This window comes from Sabethes cyaneus, chromosome 3, assembly GCF_943734655.1.
Source record: "Sabethes cyaneus chromosome 3, idSabCyanKW18_F2, whole genome shotgun sequence".
Classification (NCBI taxonomy): domain Eukaryota; kingdom Metazoa; phylum Arthropoda; class Insecta; order Diptera; family Culicidae; genus Sabethes; species Sabethes cyaneus.
The window spans coordinates 35233659-35254358 of NC_071355.1; the positions used below are offsets into that span (position 1 = coordinate 35233659).

A 20700-nucleotide genomic window follows, 5' to 3' on the forward strand; every position below is an offset into this window, starting at 1 on the left:
ACTGTGCCAACTCTCTGCCTGATTGCTAGTACGTGGTATGCCATTTACCACGTTGTTGTACACCGACCTACATGGTACATGGCTGGCTCGAATAACGGGTTTGTTTTTATATGTTTGCTTTTCTTTGCTGATCGTTTTTGACGTCCAAACAGGTACGTTTCTTCGAAATAGTTCAGAAATTCCGCCAAATTTTCTGGTGCTGCTTCTTTAATAATCTCGTAGGCTTCAGGAATCTTAACTGCTGGAACAAACGCCAAGGCCTGAATACTTTTATAAGTCGAGTAGACCGAACCATTCTTGGCGAATTCCTCGAGCAAATTGTGCTGTTGTACATACTTAAATAAGTTTTTGCTTAGATGAAAAAAACAGCAAGAGTGTTGCGAAGTAGCAAATTCGTCCTTCACTGCGTTAATGAGAGCTTTTTCAAAATCAGTAATGATAAAAGCGGGTTCCAAATCCACACTTATGGCCTCAGCTGCATCCTGCAACTCGCCGAAAACTCTCCTGTACAAGGTCTCAGTTTTTGATGTCATCAGTACGTAAATTACTGGAAAAGTATGCTGGTGGGACGGCTGAACACTGCTGTGAATAGTCACTAACTGACGAAAAAGACTGGGGACCGTGGAACATGTTCCATCAATCACCCAGTACTTTGCTTGGCTTAATCTTTGCAGGCTTTCGGTTGATCCGAACAGTATTGCCCGTTCACCATTCTCAGTAACGTCAGCTAACAAAAATCTATCCCCAGTGTCGGTTGTCTTGAAGGTGGCTGGCACAGAAAAATTCTCCAGCGATTCAGGCTCGGGTTGGTCTTTTCTACCTGCACGCACTCTTTCTATTATTTTTCTTCGAGCACCTTCTGTCATCCGGCTCTGTATGCTTGACGAAAAATTGCCAAGGACTGACTGTATGGTTTTTGCTGGGCTGCTGGAATCCTCTTCGGCTCTCTTTTTTAGGTTTTTACGAAATTTCAATTCCTCCGACTGTACAGGATCCGGCTCGTGGTTGTGCTCGCTTGCTTTCATCAGAAGATGTCGCCCGTTCACAAGGGTTGTCGTAGCTCTGGCACCGCAACGATCTAACGTCGCATGACGACGTTTTATACACTCCCAATATACAACAACTGTGTTGAATAAAAATTTAAAACTGAAGTATATATTTATTAAATGTATATTGTGAATTATCCTACCTCTTTCCTATTGCAAATAAATATATATCCCTGCAATCCCAACAGATCCTTGCCTCTGGAAGATTTTAAAATTTCCAAGTCTTGAGGTAACGCCATTGCTTCTTAACTGAAAGAGCTTCAAACATGGTATGAAAATTTTCTCCAGATACAGTATTTGAATACTGTTGGATTGTTTAATTTTACAAACTTTTCAGTTGCTAGGTAAAATCAATTTTAATAAGTATTTTTCTTGTGAGTTCATAGCAAACCATGTTGAACACTAATATTTAGTTCATGCACATTTTCCTTTTGACGATTGATATGATGGCCCAAAACTATACGTCGATCAGATCAATGTGTAAGAAATTATCGTGAACGTATATTCTCATTTTCACCATTTTTCCATCCAAAGAATTTTTGTTCTATATAAGTGTTCAAAAGTCAAGCATAATACGCGCAAACAGTTATATTGAAGCGATGCGAGGACTAGGGAAATCTAACTAGAGAGTGGCCGACGCTTCCAACGGCGGGCCACCGACGAACACTTGCGACCTGCGGCCGACTCGCCCTGAATTATCTACGAAACGTTGAATATATGAATTATGGCAAACGTACATTATGGCTCCCGTCCATTACGTCCCGCAAACATACATTAGTCTAAAAAAAGCGCTTTTCATTTTATAAAGGGTATCTCGATGCGAGGACTAGGGAAAACTAACTAGAGGACGGTAAACCTAGGAAAACGAATAGACCTAGACAGATGTGATTTCTGCGGGGGGGCTGCCCCCCCCCCCCCCGCAGTGGCCGGCGCTTCCGACGGCGGGTCACCGGCGAACACTCGCCGTTGCCTGCGGCCGGCTCGCCCTGAATCATCTAGAAAACGTTAAATATATGGATTATGGCAAACGTACATTATGGCTCCCGTCGGAAGTGCCGGCCACTGCGGGGGGCTGCCCCCCGCAGAAATCACATCTGTCTAAATTTATTCGCAAAGCCGCTTTTTTAATCTGAATCAGTTAGGCCTCTTGCGACTTGGTCGCGCTGGTCCTTTAAGCTTTGAACTGGTCGAAGTGTAGTTCTGGGCCTCCATACCAAAAATATGAATTATGACAAACGTACATTATGGCTTCCGTCCATTATGGCAAACATACATTATGGCATTCGTCTGTATGGCTTCCGTCTATTATGGCAAACATACATTATGGCAATCGTCTATATGGCATTCGTACGTATGGCAACCGTCCGTATGGCTATCGTATTTATGGCTCTCGTCCGGTCACCGATATGACTACTTTTAAAAAAATTTCTTTTCTTCTCTAAACGTCGTACTTTTACATATATGGCACCAATCTCTTGTGCAAACATCGTAACTCGTAGAAAAAATAGAAAATAGCTGAAAAGAATTGACCAAACTCGTGACTTTAGTTATGACCTTGAAATGCGGTCAGGCATATATTAATATTTTTTTTTGAAACGATGATTCTACAATTGATGAAGGGACGGTAAAGGAAAGTAACGAAGGATTCCGGGAATGAAGGGGAAGGGTGGAAAGGAAGGGGGGGGGGGGGGTAATAGGTAAACTATGCTTAACAAGTTGTCGTTGTGACTCCTATCTTTTGTCCAGAAACTGGTCAAATGGCAGTATTCAATGGCAGCATATGGTGTATTCAACTACGGGATTTTCTAATTCTTGAATCAATATTTGGATATTTTTTAAGCCAATCTGGACATTCCGGTATATCTGTTGTATTATGGTTAGTAAAAACGTAACTTGCAAAAAGTTACGTGTATTTCCATAGCTACGTAACGACCGTCCGCTGCTTCACAAGCCGAAGTCTATGAGTCTCTAAACTAAACGGGGTCAACCCTATTCAATTCTGTGGACTTCTTTACACTAAATAATTAGGTTTTATGTTTTGTTTTCTCAAATCCTGGCTTGGTATAGTCCAAAAAGGATAAAAAAATGTTGAAAAATAGGGGAAAATGAGCGAAATGGGGCACTTCCCGATGACAAACCGGAAAGCGGTGGGCACCATGCGATTCTCCGGAAAATTTTATATAAAATCACCTACATTTTATCAGCCTGCAGGCCATATCTCAATTGCGTTCGTTTTTTCGGCTCGTTTTTGCCCATACTGCAATAGTATAAGATAAGGCCGAACCTACATAATTGTGTAAGTTGCTAAATTTAGCAAATATTTATTGAAGTGTGTAGAATATACTGGTTTTGGTATCTCGAGAGATAAAAAAAATTATGTTGATCCAAAAATCAAAAATATTGTAATTGAAACCCTCCGTGCTTAAAGGGATATGGGATATTTGTAGAATTAGTTACTATCTACAATTTTGTTGAATAAAGTTTTGCTGTATCTTTTGTAGTTATGGTGCTACAATGGTAGTAGCTCATTGGTAGCTAAGTGAACGTTCACTAGGCTACAAATGAGCTACTAACATTGTAGCACTGTAAATACAAAAGATACAGCCCAACTTTATTCAGAAAAGTTGTAGATAATAACTAGTTCTTCAATCGTCCCATATATAACTTTTTCAAATTTTGCATGACTGAGACAGTACTCTCAAATGAATGTGAATTGAGTCAAAGTGATTGTGCCATTCCTGAGGATATGTGATGGTTTGGGGGAGTTTTGTGTGGGGTGGAGTGGGAAGCCTTGTCACCGGGATAATGCCTGTAGATTTCTACTTCAACTTCCTACGGAAAAAATTTCTTCTACGGAAGGCTTCGTTGATCCAAACTTGAAGAGAAGTTAGTATTTTAACAGGCAATGCTTCGAAACATACTGTCGAAAAGATCAAGTATTTCTTCCGGTCTTGTCCGATCAAACCGAAGTTCAGAAGTGGCCATTTCTAGAACGCCTACTTGATCTTACCGAACAGGAAGTACGATTAACACGGGATTGGAAGATTTTGCTGCATAGCTTGAGAATAAACGAGCAGAATGGCTCTCAGGGAAAGTTCAGCAACCAGCTGTACCACTCAATCTTGTGACGGTGAAGACGGTTCGGTATTAAACTCACCGGAGCATCCTCCTCTTTAGAAAGCGCCGAAACGTGACGGTGAAAAAAATGTCACCGCTTGTCAGTGTGAGCAACCTGACTATTGAACTATCCAAAGCCAAGTTCGCCAAAGCATCCGGGTGAACCTCCACCATGGTGAGGTGTCTGCATCTAGTGCCCTGAGTCAGAGAGTCCCCAAAAGGCTGGCTGTTGCTCTGATACAAGAACCATGGACTAATACCACTTTTTTGTGGCTTATCCAACTCCGACGGTTGGATAATTTTATTGTAGTACACAGTCCGACCATAGGACTGAAATTCTGTTAAATCAGAAGATAACAGTTTCTCCATTTACAGAACTCATCCAACGACAGGTGCGACGACTAGAAGGAAGCAGGAAATACCTGGTTGTAACGGTCCGATTTCTTTTCAGGATTGCTGCACTAGGGCGGTACTGCAGAGCGATGAACAAGCCACACTCTCTACACTACGGGGGCCAGCTCGGATATCAACAACAGATGTAATCAATGTAGGGAACGACCGTGCTTTAGACAAGAGGTCTTAGACCTTACACTATAAACACCACAATAGCCTTATCAGACCACAGGCATATCATTGACATCGAGGCTAATCCTTTAACGAGAGAACAATTTGGGAGTCCGAGGAAAGCTAATTGGAGTTCTTTTAAAGAATATCTGATTGCCTTGCGTAAATTTTGCCTTAATAATATTCGAACTTTAGTATTCTAGAGTGATAAAAAATGAGAATGGATACCTCGCCATTACCACCGGGGAAACCGTACAAACAATAAGAGTAAAGTATCTTTCTTTCGATGAAATTATCACGAGCCAATCATGTGCTGAAAAAATCACCTTTGCTATTAGTCTTATGTCGAAAAAAGATCGCTTTTACTTCAATGGAATTCGGAAATATCGTTTTTTATTTTCTTTACACCGTGAAAAATATGGTAAACTGCCTTTAATTTGGCGCAAACTGCCAGAATTTACCATCTCGCTGAAATCTTAATCGAAAATTTTTTTCTTTGACATCAAAAGCATCCCAGTTGGTTTCGAGGTCTGATGCTGGCCTAACAAGCCAGTCGTCGTAAGTTCGAATCTCGACTGGGAGAGGCTGTTGGAGTCAATAGGATCGTAGCAACTGGCCCTGCAATTGTCCTGCACTCCAACAGCTGGTTGCGAAAGTCTGTCGTATAAAAACAGAAGGTCAAGTTTCGATAACGGAATGTAGCACCTAGGCTTTGCTTTGCTATGTATGGGAAAAAATCGAAAAATTTACTGTAACAGCTCCTAATCCCTACACCCTTATTCGTCGTTTTTTTTGTAACAGTGAAATTCAAAGTTTTTTCGCTGTTCCTTTTTATTCGGGATGTTTATGTCTCCATCGTTTCATTATTCTTCATACCTGTTGCAAGCTATATTTATCTTTCCTGGTAAAATTCATCACATAACGTATTGGATAAATAAATTATTCTGATATATTTTGTGCGGCGTTCCCCCTGTGGTGCGCGTAAATTTGGAGTGAACAAAGGTTCTAATAATAATCCTGGATGCTTAATCAGAATGTCTTGCCAAAACGAAAGCAAGTGGTTGCAAAGCAACCTTTTTTTTGGCCTTGCGATGCCGCCGCAAATCACCACGTGACTGGCAAGCTGAGTGTATTACCAACCGTTCCATTCTACGAGAGGGTTAAGTTATTCTCGGAAAGGAAGTTGGTTTCCTTCTTTTGAAAACAATATATTACCTACTTAGTAAAAATCTGTATCAGATAAACCAATTCTATATCGCGTTTCTTTTAAATTTTCTTCAGAACCGCTTTGTTATATTCTCAAACAATTAACCGTCATTTCATTTCAAATCAGTCCAAGCTGCCCTTGGAATTCAACCAACTTTTTGCGTACGGTGGTTTACATCCTAATGAAACATGCTGTTATTTTTTATATTTGTGAAGAAATTTTAAACTGTGGCCTTTTGGCCGAGCGGATTGTGCAAAAATGCTACATCGTTAGATCAGAAAACTGTCTAAGAAAGAAGATGTCAACGTTGGAGCAGTTCAAACCGCCTTACGGCAGTATAAAAAAGAACAGTGCTCTACTACAGATTCCTTGAAGTAAGTGGTAGAAAAGCCGGTCCCGTTTGCTCTCCAATCGGCAGGAAGATAAGGGATTATTTCAAGCGGCGATGGAATGCATTTGGGACAAAGGGGGTGAATTTGCCAATTTCCCCAGAAATTCGCCCTATAGAAACTTTCTTGGCTTTGACGAAGCAGAAAATACATTCATTACTTTATTTATTACAATTACTAATTAGCCAAAAACATCACGCCAATGTCAGCGAACTTGGGTCCTATCGCGCCTCAGTCTCCCATACGCAGCCATATAAAACACTTAATTGACAACCGTATTATCTTCTATGATGTCAAGAGATTTGTTTGCAGACAAACAAGATTTACTGTGTCTCCAAGTGTAGTAGATAACGTACCTACGACAAAGCTTTGCCCTGGAAACAAAGTTAATTGGCGGGTACCTAAAAATCACGTGTTTACATTGAAATTCAGATTTGAAAGACGAAAGCACATACATGACGGGGCAGTTTAACTAAAACTGAATAGCGGGAAGCTGGTTTTTCCATTTTCAATTGTTTTGACTGAGCGCTATAAATTTTGCTGCTCTAATAAACATTGACACGAAATGTTGGTCTGAATGAAAATCATCGGATAACATTCCGACTCTATCTATCAGATTTCGAGTATATAGTCTTTTTTGATTATTTTGAATATTTTGGTACTAATTTTGTGAGGATACGGCCACGAGAACTGCTCGTGTGAAATTACCGTTTGGAGAAACTTTGTACAAATTTTGAATTCGCTCAATAAAACACAACTGTTTGTGAATCAATGCCAAAGTCAACCATTTCATTGAGAGGTTACAGTTGAAACATAGCTTGACGTTGATCGGAATTAGATGCAGATACGGTATAAACGTGCGGTGTGCGGAATTGTCATCCAATTCCCCAGTTACCGTAAACGTGTAAACCTACAAAGTTGCATTCAATTTGCGAAAATTCTATTTTTGGCCCCTGTTAACAAGGCGTGGGTGAAGACATATTTCCACCAACTTGGGTAAACTGCGTAGTGAATCCACGCTTGAGCATCAATTGTTTACTAATAAAGTTTAGTATTTTCGTGTCAACACTATCCACAGTCATAACTCACATTTTGTTTTTCGAGGTCGTTAACTTAGTTTTCGGTATTCCAGGTTTATATTAAACTCAATTTTACTCACACCAGAGCTATTTAGTACTTTGTGACTTGCAGTGATCGAGTGTTCAAATTGTACTGTTGTCTGATTCGAAAAAACATAACCTCGACAAGTAAGCAGACATGCACTTGCTGCACATGAAAAAATAAAAACAATACATTTGATTTTTCAATGTAAAACAGGAAAATTCATCAATAAAACCCGTTATCACCGACAATTGCGGTTCAAATCTGCATCCGTCCATTGTAGCAATCTGAAATCTGCGATGTCTCATCTCGGTTCGTTATCTGCTGGCGCTGGTGCGGTATTGCGTTATCATCATCATCGGACAATAATCGTTAGACTTTAGCCCTACACGAGAGATGGGTCAAAGATTCTGTACACTATCGTACAAAGTTGCAGACATTAATTAGGGGGCTACACGAAATTTAGTTTCTGCTTAATAAAAAAAAGTCTATTGTGAAACGCAACTCGCGTCGCCCCGCTGTCAGTAGGAAATTATTCACATCACTGAGTGACTTACGAAATTTGGCGTTCTATTTCTTGGCTCACGCGGCGGTCGTATTTGAATCTGTCTAATTTAGTCTGGCGTCAAAACAGAAGCGGAAAAGCGGACACTAGATGATGTGCATGCATTGACAAGGTTAAATTGCCACTTTCTATCAATTAATAACATTGAACAGGGTGCGACAGTTGTAAATTGATTGATAGAGTGTGGAATCGTTTAGCCGGCAGCCGATTGAGAGAATCGCTATTTTGCTGTTGTGTTTTGTAGGCAAAACAATTGAATCATTAAGCTACAGACACTTCGTATGTCAAATTTGTTTTACATCAGTTTTACAACATATTAGAATTTATGCAAAAGCAGATCGTTTAGAAATTTGAAACCTTTAATCGGAGTAGAGTTAATTCATTATTTTGCTCGAACATTTTACTACTAGAATAATGCTTTCACATTAAGCATCGAAATCGATTTCGGCCCATAAGTATCTTATGTAACATTAAAGCCAATTTTTAACCAGTAAAACATAACTATCAATTACAGAGGATAACATTTCAGAGACAGAGAATTTCTTTCGAATACGAATCATCGCATTATCATAGCACTAGCTGTTCCGTATTTTGCCTGTACCTATTGAAAGAACCGGCTGCCAGTTTTGTCTAAAGCTAAGCACAAGGCCAAGTTCGGAAAGCGAAGTGTCAAGGTTTCACCTTCGAAGGCCAGTGACCTGTAATCAACATTCTTTGCTTCCACGTGCTTTCGTCAAAGGTTCTACTCGGCGCATTTCAATTATGCTAAATAGCACTTGAACTTCAATTTCGAACAAGCGCATTGAAAAATGCCAGTGGTTTTGATTTTCGTAAATCGTTTGTCGTTTGTCATTATAATTCTTTTTACGTTATGGGTTCATTAATGGCAATATCAAAATAATAATTCTGGTTTTTCCAGAAAATGTATTCATTGTGTTCTGATAGACGGAAAGAATGCAATGAATACAATTTCAGGAATAGAATTAATATTTAGAGCTCGAAAACCGCTTTTGTAATCCAAAAATTCAATGACGCTTGCTTGAACCTTAAGAACCACGCATGCCAAGTTTGGTGGAAAACGATCCAGGCGATAGCGAGATTATAGCGGAATATACAGACATGTGTTTGTGCAAGTTTTTGTGCGTGTTGGTGGTCGTATCAGCGGGGACGATGTCCGGGAGGTTCGGTGCCTTCTATTTTCTCGGAGGATTCCGGGGGTGGGGTTGTTCCTTGCCTTCAGAGATCCGTGACTCTTGCGCCAGGAATCATTGTGCGGATGTTTTGTTTGTAGAGGTATATTGGTTATCGGAGAAGGGAGCTGTATTCTGCGTCGTGACGATTTTTTAAATATTTTCTATTGGTCGTCATGGGCTGAGCGGTATGAAATGGCGAGAGTTATCTGGAAGCGGCGTCACATATAGCTCAGGTTCTCTGAAGCCCCTGCTTAGCGTCTCGTCACAAATCTAAGTCAAAAGATGACGGTCGATGGGCATGCCTGCAAATACTTATGTACATACTGAAGCAACTATGCCCTGAATGCGCGGACGTTGAGGAAACTGCAGAACATGCTTTCTTCATATGCCCTCGTCTCGCGGGCGTGAGAAGCAACATGATGGCAGTTAGCGGACAGGACACTACTCCGGATAACTTAGTCCAGCGTCTGTCTCGGAGTGAGCTATTGAATGTGAAATCCTGTATCCCGCAAGCCATACCCAAGGTGGTAAGGTGGCAGACCCATCAGTGTGATGTAGTTATCGTTATCCCGGTAAAGCCTTTTTTTGTATGCCAAAAGGTCACTGGGTTCAAAAATGCCACTGCGACAGTCACGAAGATTTTTTTTGTTGCTGGCCCCGATTGCCCCGGTAAGTAGTATACCAAAACTCTCATTTACCACAAAGAACGAGTAGAGAAAACTGCTATTCAGGAAGTTCGGTGGCTAAATTGCGGAGAAAAGCAGTTCGGTGGTAGACGCTATTGCAGGTACTTCTTCAAAGTACCACATCTATAACAGTAATGGTAGAAAGGCGGAACATGGAGTCTGTTGTGTTGTGTTGAAAAAGCAATAGCAACGAGTTATCCAGTGAAGGCACATAGATGACCGTATATGTGTTTGAGAATTAAGGGCAAATTCTTCAACTACAGCCTAATCAACGTGTACATACCGACAAATCATAAATCTGATGAGAACATGTTCTACGACAGGCTCGAGAGTTTGTCGACCAATGATAACGGTTTCGCCGTGTCCATAGGAATAGCCATCGGTAGCACCTACTTTCCACGTCTGAATATTCGGAAACACACACGCCTGAAGGCTTCCAAATGGAGACTCTAGCTTTCAGATCGATCATATCTTGATTGACGGTCCACGCTTTTCGGATGTCATCGATGTACGATTATCTCGTCGTGAGTAAGATTCGCGCTCGCACTGAGAGAAGTTTCAACATCCCACTACTAACTACTCGATACTACTCGGTATCTACTTGTTTGTGCCGTAAATGTTCCTGATCCAAAGAAAGCATAGCAAAGCCTTGGTGCTACATTCCGTTATCGAAACTAGACCTTCTGTTTCTATACAACAGATTTCGCAGCCAGCTGTTAGAGTACAGGACAATTGCGGTCCCAGTTGTTACGATCCTATTGACTCTAACGGCCTCTTCCAGTCGAGATTCGAATATACGACGACTGGCTTATTAGGCCAGCGTCATACCTCGAAGCCAACGGGGAAGCAATGTTCCTGATCCATCCCTTCCTATAACTTCTGTATTCCTTCCCGTCCTCATCAGGTAAATGACGACACGGGTCGGATATAGTTGAAACTCTCAGGGAATAAATAACCACGTATTAGGTATGTTTTTGCAAAGTCGGTTTCTTCAACCTCGTCTGCTAGCCCAAATGCGCGGTCCTTGAACTTAACGCTATCCATCAACTTTTGTGCAACACTTACGCCATTTTTATTACACACTTTCATCCATTCTTATTTCAAATCTTGATCGTTTTTCAAGACCTTTCCTGTTTCCCGGAGCTTGCCCTTCATAATTTATATTGGGCGAAGTTCAGATTTGCCTCCTTCAGTACAAAAACAACATCGATGGCTTTCTACCACTCCATCACCGGTTTCGCGTAATGGCACCATGCCAGATCCGGCCAGAACAGAATGTCACCTTCGTGGGACCGGAAGAAGGGAGGGAAGCAGCCGCTTCTGGAGGCATTCTTCTTTATATGTTTGGTCGGTGATAGTTCAGGTCATTATGTACGGCCGCGCCCACAGATCGCCTGCCGCACCAAGTACCAGGTCAAATTTATCAACCTTCTTTTTAAGGAACTGCTCCAGAACTCCAGGTCGAGGATCTGCTTGGCTTCCGCTTTAACGTACGTCTATTACGATGCATTTCGGCTGCACCGGCCACACCGACCTTGAAGACATGAAGTCCGGCCCGCTTCATTATCTGCTTGACGAACAAGACGGAAAATTGGCCATGTCCCGAATCGAAAGATTCGGATTGTGCTTGAAGTACTTTCCTTCACCTTCCTTGCCTTCACGGTGTCGGTCCTTTCCGCTTTTTCTGCTGCTAACTCGCCGCTGGGTGGTCTGGGTTTCCTTGAACGATTTTACCGCACACGGGATATAATCGATTCCCAACTGTTTCGCAACCCACCTGTGGGATTGGCTTGGATGTTCCACGACCGCACCCATATTTTTTTGTCTAAGGACTTCTTGATTGAAAGCCTTCTCGATAACCACTTTACAGATTGTGACGAAATTTTGCACAGTAAACATTACAATCTGAATTAGTTTTACCTAAAATTTCATTAATTTTTACCCATGCAATAGAAAGTTATACACAAAAGAAAGTGTATTTTTTCAAGTACATTTTTCAAAACACGGTATTGACAAAACGGCAGCAGCAGCCAGGTAGGAGGAACACTTGAATGGACGCTGTTAAATGGAGGGATAAACACACGGAAATTAACAGGAACAGGATAAGAATTGTTAGTGATGGCCAAGCTGTGGAGCCACTAACACAAGAAGGGGTTAAGAAAGCATTGAGTGAGTTGAAAAAATCAGAGGGGTTGTGCACAAGACACTACCGCATAGGTGACGTAGGACCACGTAAGTCTCTTTGTAGCGATAGTAGGATGTATCCATGTATATAATAATACGATTCTTCATGTATACAAGCTACATCCGTAACGGTCATCAAAGTAGAAACATTGTTTTTATTAAAACGAAACCAAGTTAGTAACTAAACCAAACAGTAAATAAATTTGTATGATATGTTTCTACGTTGAATAGTGCTTTTCCTCTGGTAATCGGTAGACGGTACGCGCGAGTTTTCAAAAAGTTGAAAATTTTGCGCAACTTTTCTGCGGCTTACAAAAGGACAAGGATAAAGCATTTACAACCTGCAGACGTATTGGAAGTCGTAGAAAATGTCGCCTGTGACCAGAAAACTTATTACCGTCATTGGTTGGTCGTCCGCAATGGCGAAAAATTCAACTTTTCCCTCGTTGACTGTGTTAATTATGGTATTAACTGGGCAAGAAAATATAATAAACTCTTCAATCGTTGTGTGGCCCTTAAAAGAACCGATTGTTTGATTATCATAACTCCTGCTTGCAATGAACTTGCACTAACGTATTTAACATAATTCTCTGTTCGGTAAATTGGAGTACCGATAACCGCTAACCAGGCACGGCTTGTTGCAACGGACCAACCGGTAAGCCTCAGCAGCTATGCGATCAACGAAACCGTTCGTGTGTGGTCCTGAATCACGATGAAATACCACTCCAAGTGGCCAGCTGCAAGTGACGTGGGATACTTCATGCTTCTGGTCGTTTTGTTGTCGCGAGCAGCATATGTCCTCCCAATTCCAGAACTCCTGTCGCCAGATATTCCATCACGGCAGCGAAATGAGTGCTTTAGCTCCAACACACGATTACACGGTCAGCCGCCGATGAACACGTGCACGAGTCGAACGTGACTCCCGTTTGCCCTGGCAAACGATGTTAGCACTAGCTCAGCTAGCGTTTGAATAATGCTGTTCACCGGCTTACCACGTGTTATGTACCAGAGCAAGCGACAAGAAACGACCACACCCATTTTTCATGTCCTTCATTCTATCATCTACGTGAAATAAAAAAAAGAGCATTTCAATTTCAGTCTGAACAAAAGAGCAAAGTTACCAGTGAGCCGTTCGCCTTTTGCTGCCAAAGAAAAATTACGCTACGTATTATTACTGTAGCATTGGTGATGGATAAATTTGTGTTGCTAAGATGCAAAAGATGTTACTAAAACTCTTTCATTTGGTTAAATCAAATTTCATTTATTTTGACGCTTGGCCGAACACATTTACTTGGAGCTAGTATATTTGTTGGCTGCAACCAGCGCAACCAGCGTCCAGCAGCAACAAGCGAACAGAAGCGCGAGAGGTGATCGGTTAAAATTATTTGATAAGAAGCGAACAATCAGATCAATCTAAGTTAAATAGAATTAAAATCAGTGAGTGAAAATTCCTCAAATCTTCATGAATATATGTTTCGTTCTTAAAAGAACGGTTTCTCGACGTGATATGCTGGAAATTTAAGCCTTCTTTTCCGTCTTCTTGGGCAGCAACAAAACAGTTTGGATGTTCGGAAAGACACTTCCCATAGCAGTGGTGACACGGGACAGCAATTTGTTCAACTCTTCGTTGTTGCGGATGGTCAGCTGCAAGTGACGATAATTCTGATCGTTTCGTTGTCGCGAGCAGCATATGTCCTCCCAATTCCAGAACTTCAGCAGCCAGATATTCCTTCATGGCAGCGAAACGAGTGCTCCAGCTCCAACACCTCGCTTGGTGAATTTGCATGTCTTCATTGCCTTATCCGTGGGAAGCAGCAACAGCTGAAGCTCAACAATTTTCGATCGGATTCTATAGGGCGTAAATTAAATACAATCATAAGGAAGCTTAACCTATAGCTTATATCGTATATATTTCTGTCATCCGTGCTAGGGAAGCACTGACAAGGGAAGGCAAAAATATGAAAATAATTCAAATTTTCAAAATCAATTCAAAAACAAAAATTTTTCAAATTCAATTTCAAAAACAAAATCAATAGTTTTCTATATTTTCAATATTTTTAATCGATTTCCCGATCAATTGGTGTAAATATCTTGGAAATCTATTGAAAATTGACTGAATTATGAGCCGAAGCGTGAAAACGCGTTTCTACTTTGATGACGTCATTTCCAACAACCAATCACGAAGCGAGAATTCTGGTAAAACATAGGTTCATTATTTTCAATTTTTCAATAGTTCAACATCAAGAATCCACATTTTTCTTTATTTGGTTCAATTCTTAGAAGATTTTCCAATCGATTAGTGTAAGAATATTGAAAATCGATTGGAAAACCGCTGAGCTATTAGCGCTCAAAACCTTTCATTTTTCGTGACGCTCGCATTTTTCGATTTTTTGGAATGACACCCTATCTCAAAACTTGCCGTAAGACGTAGTCCTACGTCAAAACGGTAAGGCTGCTGGGAAGGCCGGTATCCCGGCTGGACTTCTAAAAGCAATCCACCGGATTTTAATTATGATCTGGAAGGAAGAAGGTTGGATGGCCTCTTTTTGCCTTTCTACTATATGAAAATATAGTATAAAGGTATAGGAATCACTCGAAAAACCGAAAATTGAAAGAAAGCCTAGTGGGACGAATGTCATATACCATTCGACTCAGTTTCGAAAACTGATCATTTTCTGTGTGTGTGTATGTGTGTGTGTATGTGTGTGTGTATGTGTGTGTGTGTGTGTGTGTGTGTGTGTGTGTATGTGTGTGTGTGTGTGTGTGTGTGTGTGTGTGTGTGTGTGTGTGTGTGTGTGTGTGTGTGTGTGTGTGTGTGTGTGTGTGTGTGTGTGTGTGTGTGTGTGTGTGTGTGTGTGTGTGTGTGTGTGTGTGTGTGTGTGTGTGTGTGTGTGTGTGTGTGTGTGTGTGTGTGTGTGTGTGTGTGTGTGTGTGTGTGGAACGCTTTTGATTGAGCCAACATTTCTCGAAGATGGCTGGACCAATTTTAATGATCTTAGTGTCAAATGAAAGGTCGTCCCATTGTTCGCTATTTAATTTCATACTGATCGGACTTTTAGTTCAAAAGTTATGTATAAAAATATGAAAAATATGGGACTTCATTATCTCATAGGTCCGTTAACCGATTTGAATAAAATTGATTGCATATGAAAGGGGAGTCTTTTAAAACCTTAACTTCAAGATTTCATAACAAATGGGCTTGTGGTTTGAAAGTTACATAAAGAAATGTGAAAAAAATGTATTTAAAACTGCTTTTTGTTGCATATAAGCATTAATTCAATAGGAAACATCCTACAATTTATTATCATTTGAAAGTTACTTTTGAGATCTATAAAACGAAACCAAGTTACTGAAAATCGGACGATTGATTCAAAAGTTATTCAAACTTTAACACTTCTGCGCCGTATATTAAACCGTTAAAATGTATAAAATCGAAATAAATTAATCAAGGGTCGATTGTATTCAAATGTGTTATGTATGTGTATGTATGTATACATGCGTGTATGTATGTATGTATGTATGTATGTATGTATGTATGTATGTATGTATGTATGTATGTATGTATGTATGTATGTATGTATGTATGTATGTATGCGTGTATGTATGTATGTATGTATGCGTGTATGTGTGTATGTATGTATATGCTATTTGCAATTTTAAAATTTGCATAGAAATACAAGAAGATTGAGAAACATTTCAATTGTCATTTTCTTTACTTGCTGTTACTCGCAATCGGACGAGCAAAGCAAAAAGCGAAGAAAAGTATTTGATTTAATCATACAGGTATAGTGGTGTATAGTATTTAAAATACTAATGAGTTGATTTTCCCAAATAAATTTGTACCAATTTCAAACAAATTTTGCGCATCAATAGATGCTTTTACAATCAATAGATGCTAGAGCTTAGAAATTTTATATGAAAAAGAGGAAGAAATACTAATAATTCTGTACAATTTGTTTTCGCTAGTGACACTTTAAAAGACAATATCATATGTCATGTATGTCATATTTTAATACATAAATTAATATGGGTCCACTCATATCAGGAAAAATAACAAGCGCCGAAAATTATGTCGATCATATGGCCATCCTCAAGCATGTTTATGGCGCTGCTTTTGTTTCTTTGATCTCATCGTTTCCTAAAACATCTAAAGGGCAATATCATATAAACGATACGTTCAAACTAATGACTATTTTTTCATTAAAGTTTATTCCAAAGGAGCTCTAGTTTCGATTTTCATGCAAAAATAATTAACTGAAAGAGCGCCAACTAAGAAAAAGTCCAATTTCACTTTTTCGTTTTTCATATCTAATGCTCTACTCAGTTATTTTTTCAGATGCAGATATTACCTTTTTTCAGATATAAGAATTTTGAATAATAAGGAACGGCAGAGGTGGGCACCGCTATCAGCTAACCGCTAACATTTTAGCTAGCACGTTCGCTAGGTTTTAAATGTGCTAGCGCTTCTATTATCTTCCGATAAACATAAGTACTACTAAATAAACTACCAGCCACTAATTTTTGAAAATAATTTTTGGAAATAGTTCAACTAGCCATGAATGAACTATATTTGCTCGCGTCGCGAACAGCAACGAGCAATTTTATCAATTTGTAAGAAACCGCACACTTATTTTTATTATTATTTTCAAAAATTAGCGGCTAGTAGTTTATTTAGTGGCACTTTAACTTATTGGAAGCTAATGAAAGCGCTAACAGATTTGAAACCTAGCGAACGCACTACTCGCTGGCTAAAAGGTTAGCGGTGCCCACCTCTGAGGAACGGATATTTAAAAATATAGTCAAGTTAATTATAGATGTTCCTAGGAAATTAAAAAATAATTATTGCGGCAGTAGAAAGGCTAGGTCACACCGCTAGGTAGATTAATTCGGGTTTTTCTTATTAAAAAAAAATTTCCACTCCAGTGTAAAAACTATCGATGCTCTGTCGTATCCTGTTTTGTAGACTGAGACTGTTAGTGAAATTCTTCGATGGTGTGTACCAAGCTGGTTCAGTTACTAGGCAAGTTCCTGGAGTACAATTTGTAGATTCATCATCTATTTGTGGACTTTATGGCAGCGTACGATTCACTCAAACGAAATGAGCTGTAACAGATAATGCTAGAATATGGTTTTCCGACGAAACTAGTTACGCTGATTCGTGCGACGTTGGTTGGGTCAAAATCATGCATCAGAATAGCGGGTGAGACCTCAGCCGCTTTCGTGACGTTGGATGGACTGAAGCAAGAGGATGCACTCTCTAACCTGCTATTTAACATTGTCTTGGAAGATGGAATATAAAGAAACGTAGAAAGGAACGGGACTATCATCACGAATCGGAATCCAACGTAGAGCAATGGGAGACCTTAGACCTTTTTATGGGGAGTAGCGAGATTGGGACCTACCATTAATACCGCTAAAACCGAGTAAGTGCATGGTTGTTAGCAGGCAATGTAGGAATCCAAATGGTGTTGATGCCGATGCGGAGCAGGGTAGGGAACGAATGGAGAAGTGGAGTAATTCATATACCTTGGTACGCTCGTGACATGTAACAACGATGTAAGCCGCGAAATAATAGGACGAATTGTAACCGCGAATCGAGCTTTCTACGGATTAGGTAGCTGAAGTCACGTAGTTTGCAAATTCCCACAAAACTGGCGTTCTACCGAACGCTAATCCTCATTGTGACCCTTTACGAACATGAATCGTGGACGCTAAAGAAAATTGATCTACGAGTGCTTGGGGCTGTGGTGGGCTGGGCACGTGGCCAGAATGTCCAACGAAAAAGTAACCAAAACTATTTTCAGCAGAGCACCAGGAAGGGGCCAAAGACTTCGGGACAGACCCTGCACCCGATGGATGTGCGCTGTGTGGCAGTGAGGCTCACTTCCTCCCTCTCAATAATCGTTAGCAACCGGATCATTGACTGCGAGACATGCAAAATGAAATTGCAGTAAAAATTGATCATAGCGAATTAAAATTAACTGCCTTGATTTCGATGCAAATGTTGTAATCTGTTGGATTGACAAAATTTGATCCGTAGTGGCACTACAATTGGTACAGGTCCACGAAAGCATTCCAACTTGTCGCTTGGGCTTAACCGTCTTTCTAAAACTTGATCCTTCTTTATCGACAGACTTCACAACCGGCAATTACGGGGCTAGTGCAATGCCAATTGTTGAATCTTGGCTGGGCGGTGCTTGCTGGATATAGGGCTTATAGGCGAAATATATAGGCAATGATCCTACTGACTCTATCTAGCAAGCACCGCCTAGCTGAGATTCGAATATACGACCACTGCACTGGCTTGTTAGACCAGCATCGTATCTTGAAGCTAACTGGACGGTTATTTTCTTCTTCCACACTTTGGAAATATCCCAGCCCAGTACTCTAGTAAGTGGTTTTCTGCCATGCTTATGGGCCGTCCCTGCCGGCGGCATTGTAATTCTGCAACCAAACAATCCTCTCATAGTAGGCAGTGTCGGAGGCTGGTGATCTGCTGCTAGTTTACCGAGGTCAGTTTCATTTCCATTTCTGCTTTTTCAGTATCGCCATTCAGATACTAGTCAAATTCGATTTCCACCTGTTCGCTATCTTGATTTTTTCATGATCAGGGCTTCTTCTGCATTTCTTCATATAAATACTGAGGTGTCGGTAACTCAAATAAGAACAAATGCGAAATATACAATGATCTAGTCCGAATTTTCGTGGGAAGCTTGATATGGTCCAAAATACAAATTTTGATAAGCCTCACGAACGAGAATTTGCAGCATGATAGTAAATAGTAATATTCTTGGTATTGGACACTAATATAATCACCACTTTGTCGAAGTTATTGATTAAATCACTTCACAATGAATCATAACGTATTAATTACACACCGTAGCACATTGTTGAATGTTAAAATCGTACAGTACCCAATGTTATTTGGTAATCCGCTTCTCGGCAGAAAGTAGTTGTCAGTATGATTACAATGCCACCTATGAAGTTTTTGTTTGACGTTTGTTGTTTCACGCTTGCGGTCGAAGAATGTGATACAAACTTATTATGTCCGTGCACTGAAACCAGCCATTTATGAGGGCGCAGGGCCATTTGTATACTTCGCCAAGCAAACCGCATTCGTTATACTGATTGGGTCGATACACCTTACACTGCGGCTAGCTATATAAATAGCCATGCGTTTTCATACATTCATAATTTAGAAGGTTCCATGGCTCCTCTACCAAACGTCTTTGTTTTAAATGTATTGAAAAAATAGTGTCTTAAGTTCTAATACTCCTTACTGTTTTATCCAGTCATGAGGTATACAATAAAATGACATGTCTAGGCAAAGGGCAATATGCCTGTATAACTTTTCGTGTGTGCGGTATTCTCAATATTGGAGATCGACGTACTCTTGTTATCAGTTGGCAATGAAAACTAATGATGAAACAAATTATATTTTTTTCCATTAAACCTAGCTGTTATCAGCTGATCATAATTCGTAAACAGTAAACACGCCGATATCCAAATGACCTTGCGAGTAGACTTCAGAATCCATGCGCTCTCAGGTTCTACATATAGATTCGAATTCGCACGTCAGCTTCTCTCGTAGTAAAAGCAACCGCACGGAGCGTAAAAATCATTCGGTCCAATTTCATTCAACACGCGACAAACTCAGGTTGTTAATTTTACTCTCGCACAACCCCCGTTCGCTCCCCACTCGCACGCACAGCAGCTGCTTTCCCCTATCGAACTGTCAAACTTCACGCGTGTCGACCGTGAAAAATCGATTTTCCTTTTTACAAGAGTGACGATATTGATTTTTGGTTGACCTGAATTCTAGCTTAGGACCACTTACCACTGAATTGAAACCGTTCTAACTCCTGCTTATGCAAGGGTTTTCACCTGTCAAGCGCGTGTGTTCAGCAATTGCGGGTCTTTCGGCGTTGAACTTCGAACGGTCTCGTGTGAATGACGAAGCTATTGTATGAGCGTCGCGACGTAAGCGATCAACTGATTGGCGGAATGTCTGGGTGATGAAAAGGTAACAGACTAGACACCTCGCAATAAACATACACAAAACACACACTGAATCACTATCAGATAACCACGGTCTTGGAAGTTGCGGCTTTCATGGTGTTCGACGTCAGTTTTGAGGTTAGAGTCGTTGAATTGATTTCGTTTTTATTTTCACTTTAATTTCACTGTATCATTTCGGCTTTTTTTTGAGTGCTGCTATTTCGCGCTTAAGCCATGCTTAACATCGCAAGCGGTTGATGTTTCTTTCGTGAGACAGACACTTGCACAACTTTCGCTAGTTTCTCGATCAAGAACTAGAGGAAGGATGGTTCTTTAACGGTACGTTTCAAGCCACCAACAATGTTGTAAATTGAAATTATTTTGCAGCCAATTAAAATTCACTTAATATTTTTGCCGAATACTTGTGCGAGGTCAACAGGAATGACGGTGCAGTGGGTAAAATATTGAAATTAAAAATAAACCCGTGCAGTCGGCGAACGTTCACATGCACCATAAACTCACTGTAGCACTCCTTTGCCTCGCGTGTGACTGTTACGAGAGCGCGCGACCGACTGATACATAACGTGCGATTCGTGTGATTCTATTTGCTGTCTGGCTCAGCGATGCCAGATATTTCCAAGAAAAATCAA

General features: G+C 40.4%; 1 protein-coding gene across 1 annotated transcript in view; it reads right to left on the minus strand.

The window, feature by feature from the left end:
• The window catches only part of LOC128744421 (putative sodium-dependent multivitamin transporter), a 29333-nt gene extending 8778 nt beyond the window's left edge, over positions 1-20555 (minus strand). Inside the window, exon 1 of the mRNA XM_053841433.1 lies at positions 19890-20555. The gene's annotated coding sequence lies outside the window, so the exon portion shown is untranslated. The remainder of the gene's footprint in view (positions 1-19889) is intronic.
• Positions 20556-20700: the final 145 nt, after the last annotated feature.